Here is a 25,851-nt window from a genome sequence, read left to right as displayed (position 1 = left end):
TTTTTTGCCTGAAGTTGAAGCTGGACTTCCCAAGGAATGTCAAGTAAATGCAGCGCTGTCATAGTGGGAGAGAGGGGGATCATCATACTTTGTGCCCTTCATCCATGGGGAATGTATGCAGTTTAGACTCCTCCTGTGGGGAATGTAGGGAGTGTTCACCCTCCCGGTGGCAGGTGTATGGCACAAGGGGAAAGGTGGCTGAAGTGTAAGACTTTGCCCTTAAGCTCATATTTGAGTTTGAAGGAAGTGAATAAACTTGCTGTTTAAACTCACGGTACTCTGCCCTCTGACCCTTCGCTGTCGGTCTCCTCTGGAGGCAAGAGTGTTGGTGAATTAATTCCTGGTAAAGTCTGGGGGTTGAGACTCGCTTGTTTCCCCTATCAAAATTGATGAGGCAGTCCTTAGGAAAGATCCTGCCAATAATAATTTGCTTGCAATTCACGATTCTATGCTACACCTTTGGGGTTCCCTTGGACTAAAGGGTTCTCCATTCAAAGAAGGGCTAGCTCTAGCACTTAATCCAGTAAGGGGATCGAGACAATTTCACACAATTTTGACCTACAGCCTGAACTTGAGTTGGTGGCTAACCATTTTACCCCCAGGCTTTTTGGAAATTTCCAACCCTTAACCCCCAAGGGGTTACTTTTTTCCCAGCACATTTTGGTGTATATTTCTTTTAAATTGCTCTAACAGCCTTAATTTTTGTCATAGAGAGGTCAGGTTGGTCTCATTCTCTTGGAAAATGTCTGAATTTTCTCAAAAAATTATCAAAAATATGAAAAAAATCATTTTTATAGCATTTTTTTGCAAGGATGTACCGGTACGTCCATGGGGGTAAAGGGATGGCTTTTGTGAAACGTACCAGTACGTCCTTTGGGGGTAAAAGGGCTAACATTCTGGCCTCAAGTCAGGCTTCCTTGTTTGTCCTACACTCTACTAGGTCAACGAGGAACTCTTTATCAGAAGGAACTGGCTTTCCTTCCCAAAGGAGATGCTATAGCCTTTCCAGCTATGGTAAGTACGCTTTTCCTTGCAAGTCTCTAGGTCAGGGTGTGCCCTCACTTTCCAATACTCGTTCCCACGAGCAATATGTCTCTGAGCGCTCAAAATGTCTCAGCTCGCACCTTCGCCTCGACAAAGTCGGAAGAACTTGCCTCACCAGACCTTGTAGGTGATATACACGCTCAGTAGATTTTGTGCAGATGCACCAGTTAGATAACTGAGAGATGGTAAATGCAACTTAACTTTATCTTATAGATAAGTTTCCTATTAAAGGACGAGGGCTTGTATCTGTTTATGAACAAATCAAAAAATTGTAGAATTTTTATTTTTTCTAATTATACAAATTAGAGCTCTTTAAGTTATATTTCCTGCTGCTACCACCCTGCTAATCTGAGGTTTAAGGTCCAAGTGGTTAGTCGGTGTGCTTGGGAATGGTGGGGTGGGCACTTCTCCGCCAACCGCCACTAACTACTGACACCTCGTTATAAATATAACAGCTGAGTTCTAGCTATGCTTTAGCATACGCCTATTAAAGGACTCAGGTTTTTAACAAAGTACTTAAACATTTATGATTTTAATCATGTTTTGAACAAAGTTAGTTTTATAATAGAGCAGATTCATGACTGGAGTAAAGTTAACTTAAGGCTTCTGATGGTAGACCTTTAATATGCTACTGTAACATTGTAATTCAATTTCGAAACATTATTGCCAGTTCTTGGATTTTGGTTTTCTTAGATCATTTGTTTAGGCAGTTAGCTGCTTAGTGACTAAAATTTCTTATTTACTTTTGCCTAATAATTTGGTATTACTTTTTTGGAATATCCAAATTTAGGACTAGTAAATAGAAAAATTTGATTAATTTTTTAAGTAGAAAAATAAACATTGATATTAGGTTTCTGTTAAGCATGTGATATCTGTTAAGTGTGTGACCATGATCGGAACTAATTTGTCTTCAAGTTTCTCGGTACCCACCAATTAAATTGCGGGAGCCGCAATATATTCAGAAAGTGGAATTGGTTAGAATTTTGTTTTTTCTTTTACAAAGCAAGAAGGGTTGCAACACCAAAACCCTTTTTTGTTTCGGGTTACTAGTTAGCATCATCATCTATTGATGCAAAGGGCCTCGATTAGATTTCACTAATAGTCTCTTATCTTGAGATTTTAAACCAACACTTCTACTTCATGCTTCATAGTCCTCAGCCATGTAGGCCTGGGTCTTCCAACTCTTTTAGTGCCTTGTGGAGCCCAGTTAAACGGTTGGTGAACTAAGCTCCCCTGAGTAGTGTGAAGAGCATTTCCAACCCATGTCCATCTACCCCTCACCATGATTCCATGCACATATGGGATTCTAATTTCTTTTATGGTATCATTTTTAATTCTGTACTTTCATTTAATTCCCAATATTCTTCTGAGGGCTTTATTTTGAAATCTACCGAACCTGTTGGAGATTGTTAAGTGTTTAGCAGTACACAAGTCTAATTTGCCTGTTCCAAAAATCTGTTGTATGTTCTATTAGGGGTGCTCAAAACTTTGCAATTTTGATGTGCATCTTCAGTAGCACATAGGTTTTTGATTTTCTGTTGGGAGGTATGTACAACCTTAAATATTATTATTAAGGGGGCCACTCGTGCAGTAGTAACAGGTATTTTAAATATCTAATATAATTTCTCTCCTAAAAGTAGATGCTGCTTTCTGCTTATAATGTTTTATATATAATGAATGCACCTTTGACATGTGCTGTATTGATAATTCAGGCAAGGAGGGAGTTATTAATTATAGCAAAGCAAGGAAGAGGATCAAGGTTTGTTTTCTTGAAAAACTCCGGTTTATGGTTTCTCAGGGTCTATACTGTATCCAATGATTCATATCTTGCTCGTGTATTCTGTATTGTATTTGTGTAGGATGATTATTTTAGGTAAATATTGTATTGGTTATTTGAGTTGTTTTTTTATATTTTTAATCATGCCTTATATAGAGGGTTGTTGGTAACTATGTGATAACCTTCCTGACTGGTGATGGCCAGACTGGGGTTTGAGTCCCGCCCAAACTCATTAGTTCTTTTAGTGGCTGCAACCTCCCATCCTTGTGAGCTAAGAATGGTGGGTCAGTTTATAGGGAGCCTACAGGTTTACCTGCTGAGTCATCAGCAGCCATTGTCAGGCTCTCCCTGGTCCCAGCCTGGATGAAGTGTGCCGAGGGTGCTAATCATTATGTAATGTATATATTGTCAGTCTCTATGGCATTATCCTGCTTGCTAGGCCAATGACACTGTCCTTTACCTCTGCCCTTCAAGAGTAGCGTTTAAACACGTAAATTTTAATCTTATTTGTATCGTTTTTAAGGAATGTTGAATAAATTCAAAGTAAAGGAGGAATTGGGCATCACCTCATAGAAATCTTTCATATTCCTGTACTCGATATTAAAACATTGCAGTGTTTAGACAACGGTGGAGCAAACTTAGAATTCCATCTTATTTATTGGAGGTTATTGAAAAATATGGAGAAGTAAGAAAAGTTGTGTAACAAGTTTTTTTTTTTTTTTTTTTTTTGAGAAATTTTCTGAGTAGGGATTTCGTTTTTTTTTTCTTTTCCAATATGTAAAAAATCAACCTGTACTTCATTAATATTGTAAAACTTATTCTGATGTGTTTTATTCTAGGAATTCCACCTTTGAAGGAGTGCTGTCATGTGTGATTTGTAATTGCCATTAAGACCATTAATCTAATGTGGCAGCATCATGATCAGTGTAAAATGAATTATATAAACTACTAAATGGATGAAGGCTTAAAGGCCTAAATTTTTAGGACATCTGAAGCACTGCTGGTCAATTTATCCTGTAAGTCTGCTCCTTTTTTATCAATATAATGACTGTCTAATGTAATTTCATTTCTATCTGAAACTTCACTCATCCTCTTTTCACTCCTTATAAATCTCCTCCTCCTTTTTGTACTGCATTTCTTATTCTTTAGCCATTCTGCTTCTTTATTTCTTAATCTTCTGCCATTCTGCTTCTTCTTTCTTTAAACTGCTCTTTCTATTTTGTTAGAAATAAGTTCTAGTGCACAATGAAACTTATGTATGGCTTCTGAAATTTGGCTGCTGTTTACTGCAACTCTACTCTCCCCTCCTGCAACAATTTGTTTCATCTGCTCTACTCTTCTCCTACTCCCTCACCACTTGCAACTCTTCTCCACTGCCTATGTACAGAAACTGAATACAGTAAAGTTTTGAGTTGTCACAGAGTAATGAAGCTGAAGTAAGGTTAATTAGTACATTATAAAAATACTAGTCTAAAATACTAGTCACTAGTTTACTATAGTCAATGACCTTATGATTAAGCAATAATAATTATGGTAATAGAAGAGAACTGAAAAGATTTTAAGTATTTATTTGTGCATAAGATAATTTTACAAAATTTATTATGATAGCTATTATCTCTTACAATTGATAGCTATTATCTCTTACAATTGTAGAAATTGCTTTAATGCTCTTATCACTTTCATCAGATAAATGCCAGCCGAAATCCCAGTTGACTGATCAGACTGGACAAATCTACCTTGTCATCCTTCTAGCAAACCAGGGAGGACTATTAGTTATCAACATTTCGAAATGTAGATCTACACCTCATAGTGCCATTTGTTAGATTCCATTTATAAACAATAGCACAGTTAACCACCTCGCCAAACTCAAGACTTGACGGTGTTTATACAGGCCTCTATCTCATCCTTCAGCAGACTGTAGCACAACATTGTGGCAGGAGAAGATCTCATTCCGGCAGTTGATAGAAGAGTCCAGTTTACACCATGCTCACTACTATATTGACCTACTGCACCATCTTCACTGGTCCCTTGCAAGATAGACTGGTGTATACTGAGGTTCTCTCATTATCTGCAATTGGAAAAATCTTGTTTAATTATCCAAAGAATGAAAATGAAAAATGCCAAATATTAAAGCAAAATTTAAATAATTTTTCAAGTTTTTTCTACCATTTCCCTACAATATTTAAGTCAAATATGGTGTCATGGCACTAATCAAGCTTATCAGTTAAGTTATAAGTTTCTATAAGTTTCTATTAGCTCTACAAGCCCAAGTCATTTATAAGTTTTAATTATATAGATATACTAGGAATAGAGGAAGGGGTAGGAGAGTTTGTCCCCATACTAGAAGACGTAGTTAGGCAACTAATGATTGGTGGAACAAACTGTTCTAGACAGATTTGTGGGGGATTAAAATTTTGTATATTACTAATGTGCAGATAGAAATTTCATTCCTCTTGACTGACAGTTACTTTCAAGGAACAGCAAAAGGTCAGGACTGTAAGGTCCAAAAACAGCAAAAGGTCAGGACTGTAAGGTCCAAAAACAAAGTTTAAGCCCTGTGCCAGGGGTGACATTATGTACCCATTGAAGAGTCATATTAAGAATATCAAATGACAATTATTTAACCGAAATTTGGCACTCTGTTGATAGGAGTGAATTACAAGTCCATCCATGTTAACCATCAGCCTTGATCTACATTACACACACTTGTAATGAAGAGAAAACAGATGCCTTGGATATACAGATACATGTCGCAAGGCAACTATTTATTGTGCTGCATAAAAGTAGTTTTTCTCTCCCACAAGTCTGCTTTGAGGATTATGATACCGAGGGGTTTTTACAGAACTCAAGGTGCAACACCGCATATATCACATGCTTGAAGGGGTAACAGACAGCCTTCCAAGGATTTTAATAGCTCAGTTCCTTTTTGGAGCAACCTATGCTCACGAACAAATTGGCAATTTTTAGTCGAAGTACCGCCATTCCCTTGAAATATTTAAGAATTGCCCACACAACTGTAAAAATATCTGTCATCAATCACCTCACACAAGATTGTGAAAGAGCAAATCTGATGTTTTCTACCAGACTTTTGGTCTTTGCCACAAATTACATAAATGATAGGACCTATTCTCCCACATCCCTGGTACTGTATGTGACAAGACAAGGTACACCATGTAGTTCATTATTCTCTTGGCTGAAGGTAAGGCAAGGAGAGAGGGTTTTTAGGGTAATACCTTCCAATGCTTTTATGCATAGTAAACAAACTTGCCACATCCCAGGAGGCTGGCTTGAGTTCTCTGGGAAGACAAGTCTGCTCTAAAATTATTGAGTGCCAAGAGTTCCCATAAAGAGAAGAGATCAAGCCCTTTCAGTTTGAAAACCTAGCTCAAGGCCAAACGGTAACCTACCGCAGTGACAAAGGGGATATCTCGATCCTCAAGACACAAAAATGCCAGCAACCAGGGGTGTAAGTTTCTTGAGGGGAGCAATTATACCCCATATGATACCTGGTAGACTGCATGAAGACAAACTCAGCAAGTAAATCTCCACTTCCTCCTTAAGAGAAACGGCAGAAAGAATGCAGGTAACAAGGCAGTCATTCTGGCTGCATTCCTGATTTACATCTATATGGTACCCACAAACAAGCAGCATACCATCCCACACGGGATCTAGGTTTGCTACGGCCACTACTTTAGCAGCCACAAGACCACACACCAAGGGACTTAAGGTACTCCTGTAGAACAAGCCTGCCCTGAAGGTGATCTGGCACATCCCCACCTGACTGCACGATACCTTTAAGTCTAGGGATGCAAATGCTGGTCTTCAGATAAAACAACAGTCCTCACAGATCCAAAAGCCTCTCTTCTCCATGTCCTAATAGCTGACAAGTAAAGGGGCTGAAGGTGGTCTTACATCTGGACCAGAGACACTGAGCTATGGCATTTGTTTACGGCTCTGGTCCTGCGCATTGCATTGGAACTAGGGAAAAGTAGACCTTCCCACCTTGCTACAAAAAGAGAGAGAGAGAGAGAGAGAGAGAGAGAGAGAGAGAGAGAGAGACAGAGAGAGAGAGGAGAGAGAGAGAGAGAGAGAGAGACAGAGAGAGAGAGAGAGAGAGAGAGAGAGAGAGAGAGACAGAGGAGAGAGAGAGAGAGAGAGAGAGAGAGAGAGAGAGACAGAGAGAGAGAGACGAGAGAGAGACCGAGAGAGAGAGACAAGAGAGAGAGAGAGAGACGAGAGAGAGAGACGAGAGACGAGAGAGAGAGAGAGAGAGAGAGAGAGAGAGACAAGAGAGAGAGAGAGAGAGACGAGAGAGAGAGACGAGAGACGAGAGACGAGAGAGAGAGAGAGAGAGAGAGAGAGAGAGACGGAGAGAGAGAGACGAGAGACGAGAGAGACGAGAGAGAGAGAGAGACGAGAGAGAGAGAGAGAGAGAGAGAGAGAGGAGAGAGAGGAGAGAGAGAGAGAGACGAGAGAGAGAGACGAGAGAGAGAGAGACGAGAGAGAGAGACGAGAGAGAGAGACGAGAGAGAGAGACGAGAGAGAGAGACAAGAGAGAGAGAGACAAGAGAGAGAGAGAGAGAGACGAGAGAGAGAGAGACAAGAGAGAGAGAGAGACAAGAGAGAGAGAGAGACGAGAGAGAGAGACGAGGAGAGACGAGAGAGAGAGACAGAGAGAGACGAGAGACGAGAGAGAGAGAGAGAGAGAGAGAGAGAGAGACGAGAGAGACGAGAGAGAGAGAGAGAGAGAGAGAGAGAGAAGAGAGAGAGAGAGGGTGGGGGGGGGGGGCAAGGCTAGAGGGCATGGTAGTGTATTGCCCAAGCACCATGCATCAGTTCCAGGGCCAGAAACATGGGCTGTAACACCAGTCTTGCTTGGTTAATGGGATAACCAGGGACACCAGCAAGAAAGGCGAGAGGAATGACAAGGTCTCGGCTCCAGCCCTGGGGGAGCTAAACAGGCCCCCGACCCTCCTCATGGGCCCGGGAGCCACTCTGGTGCCATTCACCTTTACTTAGTGAATTGGTGTCAAAAGGAGACCTTTCTAAAACTACAGCCAACATGCAAACATGTTAAAAGTTGAAGAGGACTAGGAAGAGGTGTCCAAGGATGAAGACAGACAGGTATCTTACCCTTTCCAACTGTCCTCTTGGGCTGTACAAGCATGCGTCTTAGTACCAGACCTAGGCATACTCCAAAGGGGAGATAACACAAGGGTTGCCATAAGTAACCCCAATACTGGGGAAGTCTCTCATAGAGTCTTCTCTCTCGATCACACCAGTCACTCTACTTCTCTTTACAACTGCTCAACGGCCATCCAGCTTATGCTGAAAACATTCCCTAGCTAAGGGGCTATAGTTTCAATTTCATGTAGGAACAAATGTTTATATTTACTAGAAACTATTTAAAAATACTAAAAAGTTTCATTAAAATGAAGTTTCATTAAAATGAAGACAAAATTATAGTTGTGCTAAGGTCACAATACTTGGTTTAAATCCTCTAAAAATTGACAACTAAGGTCACAATACTTGGTTTAAATCCTCTAAAAATCATGTCCTAAAGTCCAAATCTTAAGGATGCAACCTTATAAAATCAAAAAATTATTTGAATTACAAAAGCTAGAACTTTTTTCTTTTAGGATCAAAACCTTGAAAAAGCTAGGAAAAAACTGATAGAAAGGTTAAAACTTCAAGTATAGAAAAAATCTACAAGACTCCCTAGTATCGAGATCTTATAGAATCTTAAAAATTGAAATGAAATTCAGCTGACTTTATTACCTTGTATTAAAACTGAAAAGGTCAAAGCTTGTAATTCCATTACATTGCAGAGGGTCCACTTTGAGAGCTGGGACAATAATCTAGGATCCAGTGGAAGTGTTGTGATCCAAGGTAATGTCAGCAACCAGAGCTGTCAATAGAAAGTTTTACCAAAGAGGAATTAACATGGGAAGGTATGAAAAAGTTTCCTTAAAAAATGGAAAATGTGGCACAAAGGTAAAAACTCCTGACATCAAAAAAATAAACTAAAGTGCATGTAAGTTATTAGGACATACCATACCACATTTATAAAAACATACTGAGCACTAGAGAAAATGGAGTTACAGTACTCTCAAAATACAAATATCAATACTAAGATTGTCACTAAAAAAATACTAAACTATGACTTACAAAGATTAATAAAAAAAAATATACTAACTTGAAAGTTGAGACCAGGTCTTAAATTGAAAGCCTGAAGCCTTAGGTAACATTAAAGAACTAGTCTTCATAAAAATTGGTTAAGTTGTCAATAAACAAACATTTAACCTTATAGAGCTCATGTGCAGATAGTTTTCAAACCGCATCATTATAAAGACTAGTAAACTTGAATTAATATCCGATCATTATGTTATAAAAGGTTATGTGTAAAAGACAAAACACAAAGGATCTGAACATCTAAGAAAAGGACTGACCTAGTGTATTAAATACTAGTTTGCTTATTCATATAAACACCAAGGATAAGTTTATTATCAAAAGCACTAAATTATAACATTCCAGATCTCAAAATAACTAGAAATAAACTAGTCTTTGAAAGAATAAAATTTTGGATTACCTTCAATGCAAGGACTGTATGTATAAAAACTAAATTTATAAAATTCCCATCCATTAAAAGCAAAGTACAAACCCCTCCCGATTTGAACTGTCCTGATGTCTAAAGTATAAATTTCAGGAGTTAGATTAAAATCAAAGTAGAAAAGCTTGATCAAAGGCCTGACCCTAAATTAGAAAATTCTAACAATGACAAATTTGAAAGCAATTTGAATTTCCTAACTATACAAACCCAGCTCTTTACTATGAATATATTGATCAGTCTTACTGGAAAACGAGCTATAAACTTACAATGTAATGTAAACCAAACCCCTAATTAGCAATTGGGGGTGGGGGTAGACCAACAACCCCACTCACACATTCAGTTACTGTATCTACCTTTGATGCTGGCAGGACTTTTTAGGGGAATAGGTGATGGCAGGCCAAAGTACAGTTTGAGTAACTAGCTCAGGTTTGTATGGCTAAGAAAAAAAAGTGTCTTATCCTGATGTCATTTGCTGCTGCACAAACAAACTCTTTGCTCTTTATTATGGAGGCTCATCCTTAGATTGATGATGACTAAAACCCAACTGGTTGGGAACTTATTGGGGTGCAACTGAGCCCATGGGAGGGGCACACTTGTTACTTCGCAAATTCTTAGCAAGTCGTGTACAAGAGTCGACAGCCTGGGCAATAGAGGTGAATGTGTGGAAACTTAAGCACTGACTTGACCAGGTAACATTATCTGTGCAGCATCCCTCTCTCAACCTAGTCATTGCCCCCTACCCCGCGCAGAGAAGACTGACAAATAATATTTTAGACTACAAAAGGGAAATGGGTATTAACTGCAGTCTGAGGTAGGCTAGCTTGCAGTCTTCCAAATTCCTTTACCCCAAGAAGGGAAGATTAAGAATGACCAGTTATCCTGTCCATGCATCTGACTAAAAAGTGGGCAACATTTGCCCTTGACCAACTGCTGGTTGTCCTGAAAGGGAGCTGAGGTAGCTCTCACCACTGTGCTGCTACCACAGGACCTATGGAAAAATTCCTGTGGGCTGTGAACGTGATTCTATGCTTCCAGACACCCTCTTATAGAACCTGTGCCACATAAGTTTCTTTTAAATGCTTGAGATGTCTTGACACTCCCAACATGAGCTTTAGGCCTGCAATCTCTTGGGGAAGAGTCGAGACTTGGCACTTCCTTCATCAAATCAGGACTAGGTGCTCATTTCATTACCTGTCAAAACCATGTATTAAGTGTTCTTTGCGACTCCTTTTGACCCTGCCCATGCTAACACTTGTTTGAAGCACGGGCAAGTGCCAGAAGTTCTTTAAGATAGTGTTCAGGATATCTATAATTGATCAGGATCATCAGTTACATGACAGACTAAATGCGAAAAGTCTCGAACCTAGGGTTTGCCACAGCCAGATTCAGAGTCTTGGCAACTAACTCAGGAAGTCAAGCGTTACGTGGCGCCAGCCCCTTTAATGGAATGTCATAGGAAAGATCGGTTTGACTGAGGCCAAGGAGAGGAGGAAAACTGTCTTAAGGGTCATATCACAATACGAGGACTAGTGCAGGGGTTCGTAAGGCGTTCCTTTTTGGGATTATAGCACAATTGCTACATTCCAAGGTGGTGATCTAACTTCCAACTGAGGGCAGTCAAGCTCAAAACTCCGTGTGGAGAGAATTCAGTTAAGGAGGAAACTGCCTGTTCAGCCTAAGACAGGGCTTAAGGCCGAGTAGTAGCCTTTTACCGCCAAGACCAAGCAGAGACCTTACTTCCCATGGTACAGTAGGAACTGATATCACCGGGATAGTGGCCTGAAGAGAAGGAAGATTCCTTCAGACACATACCACTGAAAATAGACCACTTAACCTGGTAGACAGAGAATGGGGACTTACAGAGGTATCCTTCACAAATGAAGGGATGGCTGCAGGAACACTGGCGCGTCCTTCACGAATAAGGGATGGCCGCATGAACAACGGCAAGTCTTTCACAAATAAGGGATGGCCGCAGGAACACCCGCGTCCTTCACTAATAAGGTATGGCCGGAGAAACCGCAGGATCATCCGTGTGTCCTTCATGAATAGGGGAAGACTGCAGGAACACCCGCGCAACCTTCATGAATAAGGGTGGCCGCAGGAATACCCACGCTTCCTTCACGAATAAGGGAAGGCCGCAGGAACACCCACGCTTCCTTCACGAATAAGGATGGCCGCAGGAACACCCATGCTTCCTTCACGAATAAGGAGGAATCCCAACTGGAAGGAGTTTGTCAGCGCGCCAATGATTAACAGGTGCTTCTCTTGGTGAGTGAACTGAATGGCAGCAAGAGAAACTAGAAGACAACCTGTCAGCAGGAGGAGCTTTCCCACCCATCTCGCCACGCATGGTGGGCGAGTGCGTGCGCCAACACAGGACACTCCCGCTAAATTAGGGTCTGCTGGTCCACGAGCCATAGCGTCATGGACGGGCATGCTCACTCGTTAAGGAACCTGCAGGAGAGGTAGCCTATTATTATAGAAAGACGAGACAAACTTACTAAAAAAAATTGGGGTATACTGCATGTAGAAAAACTACTGGTTTTTGAAGAAAGGATTGGACTACCCACCATGAAGGACAACTTTTGCCCAATTACATGCTGTATGCAGTAATTCTGAAAAGATAAGAGCCATTGAGAAGAGTACAAGATCAATACAACCGAGGCACCCATTATTTTCAACAAAACTTGACTGAAAGAGTGTCTACTACCAAAATATACAACCTTTATTTCCCTTGCGAATAAAGAGTTTATAAAATATACCCTAATATGGTAATGGGGGCCACCCAGTGGGAACCAGGGTTTTTGGGCAAGGAAAATTTACAGGCAAATCTATAAATTATGGTAAAACCAACCTTTTCCTCTCTCTACATTATTCTAAGGGAGGCATAACAGACAAAAAATTGCACAAAATATGGAGATCTTCTGTAAAACTTCAGAAGCATGCCACACTATAATTAAAAAAAAATAATCCCTTACATTGAAAAACCATGTGAAAAGATATATAAAAAGTATAGTTTTTATACGAGATTGAACGACTTGAGTTTTTTCCAAATTTTTCCCAAGTCAGGAGAGAAGTCTCCTGTACGCCAATGTTCACTTTTAAGGAGCCCTTTATCTTGTGCAAACAAGCCATTCCAATTACAGTTTATTGGCTGAGAGCTGTGACAGTATGACAACGTAACTGTTAAATAACTAAATACTAGGCTTTCAGTGGAAAAATAATGTTACCTTAACATCTACTGGTATCAGTTTTAGTGGTAGCTATGGCAAAGGCAGTGGCTGGCCCTTCCAACGTTAATTTTGGCAAAAAACTAATTCCTATGGATTGTGTGCAGTGCAATGCTTGTTATGAAGAATTTTATTTTTCTAGTGGTGGAATTGAACTAGTGATTTAATATACTCAAAGAATTTAATTCAAGGAAAAGTGTTGATGCAGTTGATCTATTTGTCGGATCGACTACAACAAGAACGCCTGTAGTGATGAAAGGACAAGAGGGAAGTACAATCTATTTCGAAGTTTGGTATTATAGAAATACAGGGGACAAACTTTACTAATACAGTACAACGCTTCAGTTCCTTTGTAGCTATGTAACATATCTGATGTCCCTTAGAGAGTTCAAAGTAACAGTGTAATGGTTGCTCGGCTTTCGATGTCTTAGCCAGGTTTCACGCTGCTCCTGGTTTAAAAAAATATTTTTTTAAAAGCTCGTTGTGTTATCCCTCAAAGGTTAAAGTGCCCTAAGTGCAATTTTTACTGCAACACTAAGAAAGAGCTGTACTGTCAATTTTAAGGTAATGAATTATTTGTGATTTACTATTAGTTTATGACTTGGGAAGGAGGGTGTAGGGGCTTGCTCCTGGCTAAGGATTGTGACTTTGGAAGGTTTGTAACCTGGGAAAGCGGATACTGGGGGGCTTGCCCCGCCTAAGGGTTGTGACCTCGGAACTACCAGGTTAGGTTAGGTAGGTATGTTAGGTTCTGTGCCTTTTACAATTCTCAAAAGTGTTGAATAATCCCGTTTTATGTATTTGCACTCCCAAAATCCAGGTTCCCGTTTCCATCAGGAAGGGGGGTGTCCATAACGATAGTGTCTTGTTTGCGGTGGAAATAAAGGTTAAATTTGTTGAAAGCACATTTACTTTAGTTTTTTTTTCTCTTGGGTATTCTTTAAGAAATGTTACCCTGTGTTTTTCTATGAATTTACCACAGGAGGTGGTGCAGTCCGATTTGAAAGAAATGAAGAGGGGATTGTCTCAACGAGAGCTGCAATCGCTGGCGATCATCATAAGCAGGTTCTACTTTGCAGGTAGTAGAAGCCCAAGGCAATAATCCCGAAAGGTTGTCTCGCAAGACAGTTTTTTTTTGCTTAAGGGTGAGGTGGTAACAGGCAGCCGACGGTGCTTCGTAGAGCTGGTGTACGACAGAGGAGTAAGGACAAGTTAATTTAGACAGACCACTAAGAGAGGATGCCCTTTCGCATCGACAAAAAGGGAGATTTACCTTTTAGAGGAATAGTGAGAATGCAATTCTCCTGAGCAAGATCAGCTGGCTGAGATCATCCTAGGGGATCGCAAGCCTGACCGGACTGAGGAGACCCTGCCCGCAACTCAGGTTGGCGAAAAGACACGCACGATTCACGAGAGACTGGGAAAGGCCTCCACTCTGTATGCTCTGAGGGGGAAGGCTGAGATCACTTCCTGTGGAGGATGTGTGCTCCAGCTGTGCCTTAACTTCAGCATGGGAGACAAAATACCCAAGGAAGGACTGAAGATGACAGTGTCAAACAAAGAGACTCCTTTGGATGGCCGCTGCCCCTTCACTTGGGGGAAACGACAGGATACTCCATACCCGAAGGTTGTAAGAGGGGTCAAAGGGACATCGCTTACCTTTCGTCCTCTAGAGGAGACCAAACTAGCAGAGTCAGCGGAGAGCAGACAAGACACCCGAGTTAGAATTCGGGACTTCAACCTCAAGGAAGGCCCTTAGGGAGAAGAACACCTTTGAAACTACTGTTACCTACTGTATCACTTCCACTGGGAGGATTGCCATGTTTGGCACTAAAAGCAAGGAATGTTTAGTGCACAAGTGCTGTTCGCATCCAAGAAAAATAGGATTGCGGATCTGACCATGCGCTGATATGAAGGTGTCGTAAGAGCATCCTTCGATGCCAGGAGAAACCCGCATCTTAATTCCCTAGACCAAATACACCAGAAAATGAGTGTTTATAGCCAGTTTTAACAAGGGTTTACAGGAGAGTGATGGCACAGCTGCACTCTACCAAGCCAAGATCAAAAGTGGATATACAGTATAGCCGAGTGTGTGAGAAGGGTGAAAAGTCTAGCCCCTTTACTAGAGGGGTTTACCTCGGATAAAAATTTATGGCTAGATTTCCAACCACCCGGGACAATATATCCATTGGAAAGTGCAAATGATTTGTATTTAAGTAGGAAAAAGTATAAAATATAGACCTAACTCCTGAAAAGCTTTAACATGAAAATTTTCAACAAGTAAAAATAAAAAAAAAATCATAAAACTACCAAAACCACGTAGATTCAACCCTACAAATACACACTGCAGCGTTCACTCGAATGAATGGAAACTTCACTAGTACAATATATAAAAATCAATTCAGGGTTGCCTGTCAAATCTTCATAGGTTACCAATCTTAAGGAGCTATATAGGTTACCAAAACAAGGAGCGAGTCATAAATGCTACAACCAGAACACAAACTTTATAGCTAATTTTTTTGGGGGAAATAAAATTGCTTACCTAAAAACACTACTATTGATAGCAGCAGCGGAAAAAAAGGCCTGGTAGGCTACAAGTCCCGAAAAGAAAAAGCTACCCTAGCTATGTTATGTCCAAACCCTTAAAATTTGACCCTATAATAAGCAAAACTTGCACCCTCTTGCCACCAATGTAGTGTAACTATAGCAGCTAGGAAGTTTTCACCATCTAATTTTAATAAACTTCCTCAATTTAAAGGACAAAATGAACACTGCCAATATAACGAGACACACCCCGTATAACTTTATGTAAAGCTTTTTCGGAGTTTTTTAATTCTCCTACGTCAACCACCATTGAGGAAGTTTAATCCCCACCCAGGGTGTCCTGTTATATGCATCACTGCACCCAAATTTCCTAACAGCCGAGTAATTTTAGAGTAAAAATTGAGCTCTGCTGCAAGACTTTGCTCTGCACTGTGTTCCCCTAAGTCTATAATTTACATTAAATTATATGTAAAATAATCACATAGAATTAAACCCCTCAGTGTATTCGCCAATTTTAAATTTCACTCCAATTGTGGCTTAAACCAACTTCAGATGAACAATGAACCTTGACACTTTTTAGTATACCATCTGAGGACCTAGTCCTGACAGAGCACGGTACCGTGAAGTTCATGGATTCTATGTCACTTAACCTTGAAGTTTATATTGATATAACTTCAATTGCGGCCATTTATCAACCGACATCATTACTCTGCAATCTGCTCCCTTTACTTTCCATGTACTGTAGTTTAAATTCCTTAAATCGAAATCCTTTACCTAACTTCTGGAGTTTCCTGTAATTAAATTTTTATTACTAGCCACATTGCTTGGAAATACTCTTCCTCACCCAAATTAAAACGGATTTTGAGCGATGCGAAAAATCTATTTTTGGGTGAGGTAGCCATGTCGTCCTGATGGAAGTTCCTATAAGGTAGCTTTCTAGGGTATATTTGAATACAGTGATATTCCCAGAGAATTTTACCGTAAGGTATCCAGAATTCTAACTCCTGGAGCGAATATCCCTAAATAATCTCACAGGGATATTGCATAAGATCAGAGGACGTATTCTTGACACGTCACATAGCTATCTTCGCCCCGAACATTATTAACGCTTCGAGGGGGAATAGTGACAAGAATCTGAAACGAGAATGAAAAGAGCCGCTCATAAGGCATTTCTCCTATTCCGTTTCCAGTGTGTATCTGATGATTGATTGATTTAAAGTTTTCAGGCATCCTAACATCTAAGGTCATTGACGCCGGTAACATTTAATTTATGTACAGTATACAAAAATAGAATAAAATAAAAATTAAGAGTATTCAATTAAAACCATAAAAGTTGAATTTCATTAAAGTTAAATAGTTTTCAGAAGACCTGCTTCTAAAATAAATCTAAAAATGCAACTTGCATAGTAGGACACTACATTTCCAAGAATCTTGGCAAGGATGAACCTGCCACCCTCGCCTCGAGCCTCAAACAAATATCTATTCCTTAAGTTGTTATAATTGGGGCATTCGGTCAACAAATGCCTCACTGATAGAGGTACTAAACAGTCGTCACAATACGGTTGGTGTTGGCCCTTCAACAGAAACTCGTGTGTCAACCGCGTGTGACTAATACAGAGACGACAAAGAGAAGTCTCCCATTTTCGGGGCATCATATTATACCTCCATGGAGATATGACATTTGTTACCTCTCGCATTTTATTCCTATCTAGGGTATCCCATTGCTGTTGCCATTTATTGCAAACCAATTTCTTGATGTCAGGTAAGAAATCATTACAGGGAATGGGATACCTTCTTGGCAGCAACTCGGATGCAGCCTTCTTAGCCAGTGAATCTGCCTTCTCATTCCCAGACACACCTAAATGAGCTGGAACCCAACATAATTGAACTGTTATACCTCTCCGTCCAATAATAAAAAGCCATTCTAAAATCTTTAAAACTAGAGGGTTATTAGAATTAAAAACTTCTATAGCTTGAAGGACACTCCTTGCATCACTAAAAATTGTAAAATTACCCTCCTTCTCCAACGCTATTTTCTCAATACCGGTTAATATGCCATACAGTTCGGCAGTAAATATGGAAGTGCACCTCTACAATTAAAACCATTACTATGTACTCCAAATCCAATGCCAGCATCAGATTTGGAGCCATCAGTATAGATAAAAGTTGATCCTCTATGTTCTTTAACATGTTCATTAAAAAGAGACCTGGCTTCTAGGTCTGACATTCTTCTTATCTCCAATAAAATATTTACAAAAAGATATCTCTGGTAACTTCCATGGAGGCGTTGATGATACCTTGAATGGAAGTACCTTATTTCTAATTATATCCAGACTATTTAATAATCGTTTCACCCGAAAGCCATAAGGTTAAGGAGATTTTGGGTGCAACTTAAAGTATGATGCGTGTCTTACAAGGCTTGCAGTCTGAAAGGCTAGAGAGTTAGGGAGTCTTTGCAATCTAAACCAATACCGAATAATGGAAGACATTCGGTAAAGGTCTAGAGGTAACTCTCCAGCATCAACAAGGAGACTTGGGATAGGCGAGGTTTTAAAAGCTCCTGTAGACAATCTAATACCTGCATGATGTGTCGAGTCTAATATTTTTAACCGGCTTGGGGTAGCTGAAGAATACATTTCACATCCATAACTAATTTTGGAAAAAATCAAGGCCTTGTATAATTTTAAAATAGTATTGCGATCTGCCCCACATGATGTATGGGACAATACTTTTAAGATATTCAGAGCTTCAACACATTTAGCTTTTAACCCTTTTAAGTGAGAAACCCATGTAAGCCTACAATCAAATATCAAACCTAAAAATTTAGCTTCACTTGCACATGGTATCCGTTGACCTTTAATGTATATATCCGGGTCTGGATGTACTCCCCGGATACGACAAAAATGGACAATGGTAGTTTTACTTGTCGAGAACTTAAATCCATTCATGTCAGCCCACTGGATAATTTTATCAATAGTGTGTTGGATTTTTCTCTCAACCATCGGCATTCTGGCTCCAGCAAATGAAATGGAGAGATCATCCACAAATAATGTTGAGAGAACATCCTGGGGAATTGCTGAGGATATCCCATTAATCGCTAGTGCAAAAAGTGTTACACTCAGCACACTACCCTGAGGAACTCCTCCTTCCTGGCACTTACTCTCTGATAGAGCTTCCCCAACTCTCACTTGAAAAAATCTATGTGAAAGAAATGCCTGAATAAATAGTGGCAGCTCTCCTCTCAATCCGATTTCATGAATGGTTTTCAGTATACCATATCTCCATATGGTATCAAAACATACTGTAACATGGTGCTGTTTGGAAGCAAAGGCTTCACAAATAGGGGACTCAAGTCTTATTAACACATCAGTTGTTGAGTGCATTTTTCTGAATCCACATTGAATGGGTGATAAAATACCCTTCTTTTCAAGGTACCACATCAACCTTACATTGATCATCTTCTCCATGATTTTACATAAACACGAAGTCAATGCAATAGGTCGATAGCTTGCTGCTAAAAACTTGTCCTTACCGGGTTTTAAAAAGGCTAAAATAATGGCTAGTTCCCAAACACTTGGGTGACTATGATCATGCCATATTCTATTAATAATACTTAAAATAAATAACTTTGTATTAAAATGTACATGTTTAACCATTGCATATGGAATTCCATCGGGTCCAGGAGCTGTATCGTTGCAAGTAGCGAGTTGTTGAATGACCTCTTCTAAATCATCATATAAAATATCATTTGGAGGGAAGTACAAAGAGCATTTTGTATATTTTCTCCCTATATCAATTTGTACAACCACTGCCTGCAGGGTTGTACGTATAGACATAGGTATTTGGGGAACATCTCGACGAATGTACACGAGACTTCCGCCGTGGCTCCCTGCTTGTTGATTATATGGTGTTCTATAGCTAACATACTCTCGAGGACTAGGAGTGTTAGAATCAAGCATACTTTCCTGTAGACATACAATTATAGGGGAATGTTCATGAATTAGGAGCTTAAGTTCTTCATATTTCACCCTCAAACCCTGACAGTTCCATTGCAAAATGGAGGAGAAAACTATGGATTATTTCTGGAAGACATCTTGGATGGTGTCTTCCCATTAGCAGTTTTTAATCTAACATTATTATCTGTAAGTTTCTTCAGAGGTGGTCTTGTTATGTTGGGTTTTACATTTGTGTTTTTCTTTGTATCCTTTTGATCTATTTGTTGAGGTGGATGGTGGACCTCAACTTGAATTTCTGATTTATTCAGTTTATCTTCTGGTTCATTAGAAACATCAACAGACAAAACATCAAATTTATTTGATGTCATAACCTTAACATTTCTAATGGAGGGTGGAGAGAGAGATGGAGGTCTCTCTCTTTTCCTATTTATCGGTGGTGAGGATCTACCAGGTTTTTGCACCTTCCCTACCACAGGTGCACCTGTTAACTTGATTTCGGGTGGAACTTCCATCAAATCAGGCAAGGACATGGCCTGAGAGAGGTTAGTACCATTGCTGGTAATGGGGGATGAAGTTTGTATAGAAGTGGGCAGTGCCGGAGTTTTAATACAGTGGCAAAGCCTTGGAAGGCAATATGCCTTGTCACGCAAAACTTTACTATCATTAGGTTTTTCTTGGAGTTACTAGCAGTGCTGGGCTCGATGTCTCCTGTGGTATATTTTCTCTTGATTTCAGTGCCTTTGCATAGCTGTTTGGTTTTTTCAGTATTCTTTTGGCATGTTCTACACTTATGTGTTCTACACTGGATTTGTTGAGGGCTGCTTCTTCAAACTTATAAATCTCGCAGCTCCTGTCAGTGGATTTATGGTTTGAATTGCAGTTCAAACAGCTGGGCTCAAGTGTACACACTCCATGATAAGGTTTAGAACAGATGCTACACATTTTTTCATTTTTACAAACTTTAGAAGGATGTCCAAATTTGAAACACTTGAAAAATTGTAAGGGTTTTTGTTTGAAAGGTCGAACGATTATTCTTTCATTTTCAATATCGATGTGGAAAGGCACATCAGCATCCTGGAAAGTAAGGATAATCATTGACGTCCCAGGAATCTTGTGCACTTTCCACACTGTTAATGGGCACATAGCTAGTATTTCCTCTTCTGTAAACTCATACAGATCTTTATTGAAGACTACTCCCCTTCCGTAACTAAAGTTTAGGTGGGGTTTGACATCTAACATATCCTTATCACTGCTTGTCTTAAGGTTAGACAGTATAACTGATTGCGTGGATGATTTTGCATGGATTGAGAAGCTATTTTTCCCAAAGTGAGATATATCACCTGGTGCAATGGTTCCTACCTTTTTCTGAATAAGTTTGCTAATTTTAAAATAATTCCCATTACTCCCTTTGGATTCAGCAACAAGCCACATTGGTGGTTTTGGCTTTCTTTGGGGGAGCATAGTTAAATCGATATCTTTCTCAAACCAGTCAGCAGGTCTATATACATCCAAACTGTTTGGAGTCTTATCACATAGGGCACCCATGACATTTAAGTTATTAATTTTGATATCATTGATGTTACATATTGCGTTGAATGCTTCATGATTATTATAAGTTATCCATGAATGCCATTTTTCATTTTCAAGTTTCATTCTAATTTCTTTTATCACTCCACAGCATCTAAATGCTTTATATATCATATCAATCAGTATTTATTGGAATTTGGGTAACATGAAGGATTCTTAGTTTCCCTTTGTTACCCGACTTAATTAGTTTTAAAACATTAGTAGAGGGCTCCTTTTTTGTTCCTAGGTAGTCAACAGAATTTTCTTTAATTGAATTAGCAGAGGTCGTCAACAGTTCCGGGGGAGAGTCAGCGTATCCAGGGGATGGGGGTTCGTTACTTGAAGAATCCATTAGATGAGAGAGAGAGAGAGAAAAGGGTTAGTTTGATGTACCTGCTCGAGAATGTTAGGCCATCACACGTCAGAAAGGAAATTTGCACTCTCCACTATCGGCAAAATGAGAGTATACCTCCCAGATGGTCCACTCCATACCCTACCCGAAGGATAGCATCAAAACAGATATAGGATAGCATCAAAACAGATATAGAAGCACAGGTGTAAGCTGAACCCGCCCTGTTAGGACTGAGACCAAGAAACTATGGAATCATCCTCCCCATATCTGTAATGACGGGCTTCCGGCCAAAAGCCGAGTGTCCTACCCCAAGCATTGGATCCCCCTGGATTCCGAAGACCCAACACTTGAGAATAGTTCTGCCAAAAAGGTCCAAACCATCTTCAGGATGGCTGAAATCATCCAATACTCACATATAGCTTTGAATGCAAACACCTCCCAACCGTGATACCTCCTCCCACTCATCAAAGCAGGCAGCAATAAAGAATGTATGAACATCCCCGCCGGGGCTACAATGGATGTAGAAACATCCAACCCATAGGAAAAAAAAAAAAAAATAAATAAATAAATATATAAATAAATATATATGTACATAATATATACACACATAATGAGGGAAATCTTTCTCAGAGTTAGGAAAGCAAGACGATAGAAAGTTTATGAAATTAGGATAAGGTCGAAGTAATATTGAGAAAAAGAAAAAGGTGAAAGAGAAATTTAGATTCGAACTGGGGGAGCAATTTCCCCTAGTTCGAGAGCCCTCTTGCCCGTCACCAAGTTTCAGCACGGGAATGAAATGCCGTGCTGAAGCTCAATGACTTCATCAAGGCATTCTCTCATTAAGAGGGTGTATCTGATGAAGGCGGTAGCGCCCTCTTTATTCCTTGTAGCGATATACGAGGTGGTACAGATACTGTATTATAGGGAGGGGTCAACCAGCCCTTTTTCAATAAAAGGAAGGGCGGGTCCATCAGGACGACATGGCTACCTCACCCAAAAATAGATTTTTCGCTTCGCTCAAATTCCGTTTTTTGGGCTCAGGCCATGTCGTCCTGATGGAAGTTTACCAGAGCATTACTGTATCTGGATTCCCAATCAGTGGCGTACTCTCAAGAAAGTATTTTCCTGGTCCGTCTAGACCTAGAGACCTATGATGTTACCGTCATACATCATTTCATCTAAGCATGAACTATGTTAGTGCTTCCTGCCCCCTACAGGGATGAGTCATACTAGACTCTGGAAAAGTCTCGAGGAGTACATAAAAACTTATGGATGACAAAATGACAAGCTTGTATAGTGGTCTCGCCCTATACATTATAAAGCAAAGTTTGTATAAGAGTCGCCAAAGTCAGAATGAATTTATGACACCTTCCCCAAGTGACCACTCTTAGTAACTATTGGATAATGGTTGTATCCCCATAGAAACAAATTTTGCCTCTTTGCCACCAAACGGTTAGGGTACCACGTCAACCCTTCCAAGGAAGGGTTAGAGTGAGTGGACTTTTGCTTGAATCAGGGAACAGTCTCGAAAGACATACCATGATAAAAAAATCCATATTTTAATCTTAATGCTCAGTACATTTCTAATAAAATGAGTGTGGGCGAAAAGACGCAGGGTTCATTATGAACTAGTTTATTAAAACTTAATAAATGAACATATCAGATCACATTTATAAAATTTATGTAATGTGGATGATGTGGATGATATGCGTAAAAGCATAAAGAAAAAACAGTCAACAGAAAATATTGTTTCATCTACTAGAAAACGGATTTGCCACTTCAATAGAATTATTAATAATAATATAGTCTGTATACTGTTTACATACACTAGCGTAAAAAACGCTTGGCACAAGTGTCCGTATTATGCTATAGATTATCGACGTCAATGGAACAGTTCGTAAGGACACTTTCGTGGCCTATCGCTCAGCGTGTAGTAACATACAGTGACTACACGCGCACCCTCTTAAATAATCGTCCCAAATTAATTACACTGTTCCTCGCAGAGTTAAAACAGAAGGTTAAAGAATTCTACCTGCTGCTACCACATATCTCATAAGTTGCTCCACTTGCTTCGCATAGTGCATAAAGAACGCCTTAGATGACTACCAGCCGGTGTGCAAACAAGGATGTTCAAAGTCCATATAATTAAAGAAATTTAATGGAGGAGGCAACTTTCCTCGGATCATGACTAACGGGTGTACTGTCTGGATCCGTTCTGCGAATAACACGGGTGAATTTCGCCCCTAGTTATTGATAACTTTGAACCCAGGGTTTCTCTTCTGAACAGCTGTCCTCCCATAAAGTCTGAAGTTCTATGAAGATAGACCTTTAGGCACTCCACTAGACAGAGATGCATCTTCCTCCAGAGGGCAGATTCTCTAGGGACCCCACCTGTTGGTGGGTAGCTTGTTCCTGGTAAGAAATGTTGGGTCTGGAAATAGAATTGGTTCTCCCTCCAAGAACTGGACGTGGCCTTCCTCTCTAGAGAGAGCCACTATTCACCAACTCTGGTCCCCAAGGCGAGTACAAACAGAAATATGACAAATTCAAAACCTTCTAAGCCCATTGTTCATTATTTATACACAATGAGGAATCATATCTAATGACCAAGCAAATAATCTTTGGAAGCGCTGAAGGGCTAATTCATTAAGAACGTCGTTAGAAAGGTCGACCTGTAAGGAAAAAGATCCTGATTTGTCAAGGCAGGCTTGAACAATAGAATTGTGTAGGCTGCTAAACCTTGCTCATGAAGAATGAAGAATGATAAATAGGAATCTGTCAGGATTTCTTTCAGTTTCTTCACCTTGACAAAGGATAGCTATTTCTTCCCTGAAGCCTCATAATGTCTTCTGGTTTCCTCCAAGTCTAAACTGACTTTTAAACACCGAATCTTTTTCTCATCGTTAAGGAGAGAAAATCATGATGTAGGTTCCGTGTTTTCTGTGATGGAGCGAAGACAGTAGACTTCTGTACTCGCTGAGTACAGGGATGGATCCGGTAGCGGAACGAATTTTAATTGTAGTTCCAATGCCAGAGGGAACCACACGCTATTTGGCCACTTGTGGCCACTATTGCATCTTTCCCTTTGAAGGATCTCAGCATATCGAGGACCTTCAAAAAGAGGTGTGCGGAGGGAACAGATAGAAACAGGACCATCTGATCCAGCCCAGGGACATAGCGTCCACTGCCTCCGCTAACGGATCCTCGTAAGGGGACACGTAACGAACTATTTTCTTGTTGTCTTTCGTCGCAAAGAGGCCTATCTGCAGCTCTGGGACTTGACTCGAGATGAAGGAGAACGATCCTGCGTCAAGGGACCATTCTGACTCTATAGGCGTAAACCTAGATAGAGCGTCCGCTGTTACATTGCGGAACTCTTGAATGTGAACTGCTGACAGGTGCCATTTCTTCGCGTTTGATGCATATTTTCTCCCGCCTCCTGTTGCATCCTTAAGCTGTGCTCTTAACACTGGATCTGTTATCGAAGCAAACTGTAGAGCCCAGCACTCTCCCCTGTTCGCGTCTTGATATCCGTTTGGATTTCAATAGTCTCTTGACAGATCCTGCTATTTCTTTCTTCTTCTTACTAGGAATGGAAAGTCGATGTGACTCCAAATTCCAGTGGATTCCCAACCACCGAAATTTTTGAGCTGGAGAAAGACGAGACTTTATGTTGATCTTTAATCCCAGATGTTCCAGTACCTGGATCACTATCTTAGAAGCTTGCATGCATACTGTCCCGGGTGCTGCCCACACCAGCCAGTCGTCCGAGTAGGCTACTACTTGGACCCCTTTTAGGCATAACTGATGGACGGCTGCGTTCGCGAGCTTCGTGAAAATCCTTGGGGCTATGTTTAGCCCGAAAGGCTTGGTTCTGAAGGCGTAAAGTTATCAAAGTAACTTGAAGCCTAGGTAGGGGGAGAGGTGACGAATAATTGGAACGTGCCAATAGGCGTCAGACAAGTCTATAGACACAGCATATGCCCAGAATGACACTGAGTTTTTCTTGAGTCCTCCTTTGGAACACAAAACAGCCTTCCTTGGAATTTGATGGACTTATTACTCTTTTGACTAAGAGCTCTTGGACATATTCTTCCAGAGCGGGGGTTGAGTGTTGGAAGAATTGAGGAAATTGAGGTGGAGGACTGCTCCAGCTCCAACCTAGTCCATTCTTATTTAGGCTGTGGGCCCAGGGATCGAAGGTCCAGCGATCCCTAAAAAGCTGTAATCTCCCTCCTACTGGAAGTATCTACTTCTGCTGTTGTGGACCTGAGGCCTTGCCTCCTTGACCGCGTCCTCCCCTGGATCCCCTTCCTCTTGAAGGCGTCTAGAAGAACCTCTGGCTGTTCCTCTGGCTCTCGAACGAAAGGAAGAAGTCTGCCTTTTGGAGGCTGGGTTAAGAGTTTGTTGAGGTACCAGCTGGTACGTGGTTGGAGGTTGAGGTACCAGCTGGTACGTGGTTGGAGGTTGTGCCACCGTCTGAGGTACCGCGGTCACAGGAAGTTGTTGTTGATGTTGCTGTCGGTAGGGTTTAGCCGGCCGAGAGGATGGCCTAGGCCTTTTGTCTACTACCTCTTTAACCACTTCATTGGGAAAGAGGTCTTTACCCCAAATACGAGAGGAGATCAGTTTCCTCGGTTCATGGCTCACCGCAACCGAGGCGAACACGAACTCTCTACAGGCTCTCCTAGCTTTAACCCTGGATAGGTACGCTCCTCGGACACCCCTTTAAGGGTATACTTGGTCGCGCGCGACCCCGACTCCGAAAAAAA

At 40.6% G+C, this 25,851-nt stretch overlaps 2 long non-coding RNA genes across 3 annotated transcripts in view; one reads left to right on the top strand and one right to left on the bottom strand.

The window, feature by feature from the left end:
* Positions 1–25,851, top strand: part of LOC137617363 (uncharacterized) — a 136,260-nt gene that overhangs the window by 32,430 nt on the left and 77,979 nt on the right. The window lies entirely within an intron of this gene.
* Positions 4,403–25,851, bottom strand: part of LOC137617362 (uncharacterized) — a 29,054-nt gene continuing 7,605 nt past the window's right edge. The window contains exons 2-3 of the long non-coding RNA XR_011039642.1: positions 8,600–8,729; positions 4,403–4,889 (exon numbers count right to left, since the gene is read on the bottom strand). This is a non-coding gene — a long non-coding RNA (uncharacterized lncRNA). The remainder of the gene's footprint in view (positions 4,890–8,599; positions 8,730–25,851) is intronic.

This window comes from Palaemon carinicauda, chromosome 23 (genome assembly GCF_036898095.1).
Source record: "Palaemon carinicauda isolate YSFRI2023 chromosome 23, ASM3689809v2, whole genome shotgun sequence".
Lineage (NCBI taxonomy): Eukaryota > Metazoa > Arthropoda > Malacostraca > Decapoda > Palaemonidae > Palaemon > Palaemon carinicauda.
The sequence above is the reverse complement of the archived record's forward strand: the minus strand, read 5'-3'. Positions and strand labels throughout refer to the sequence as shown.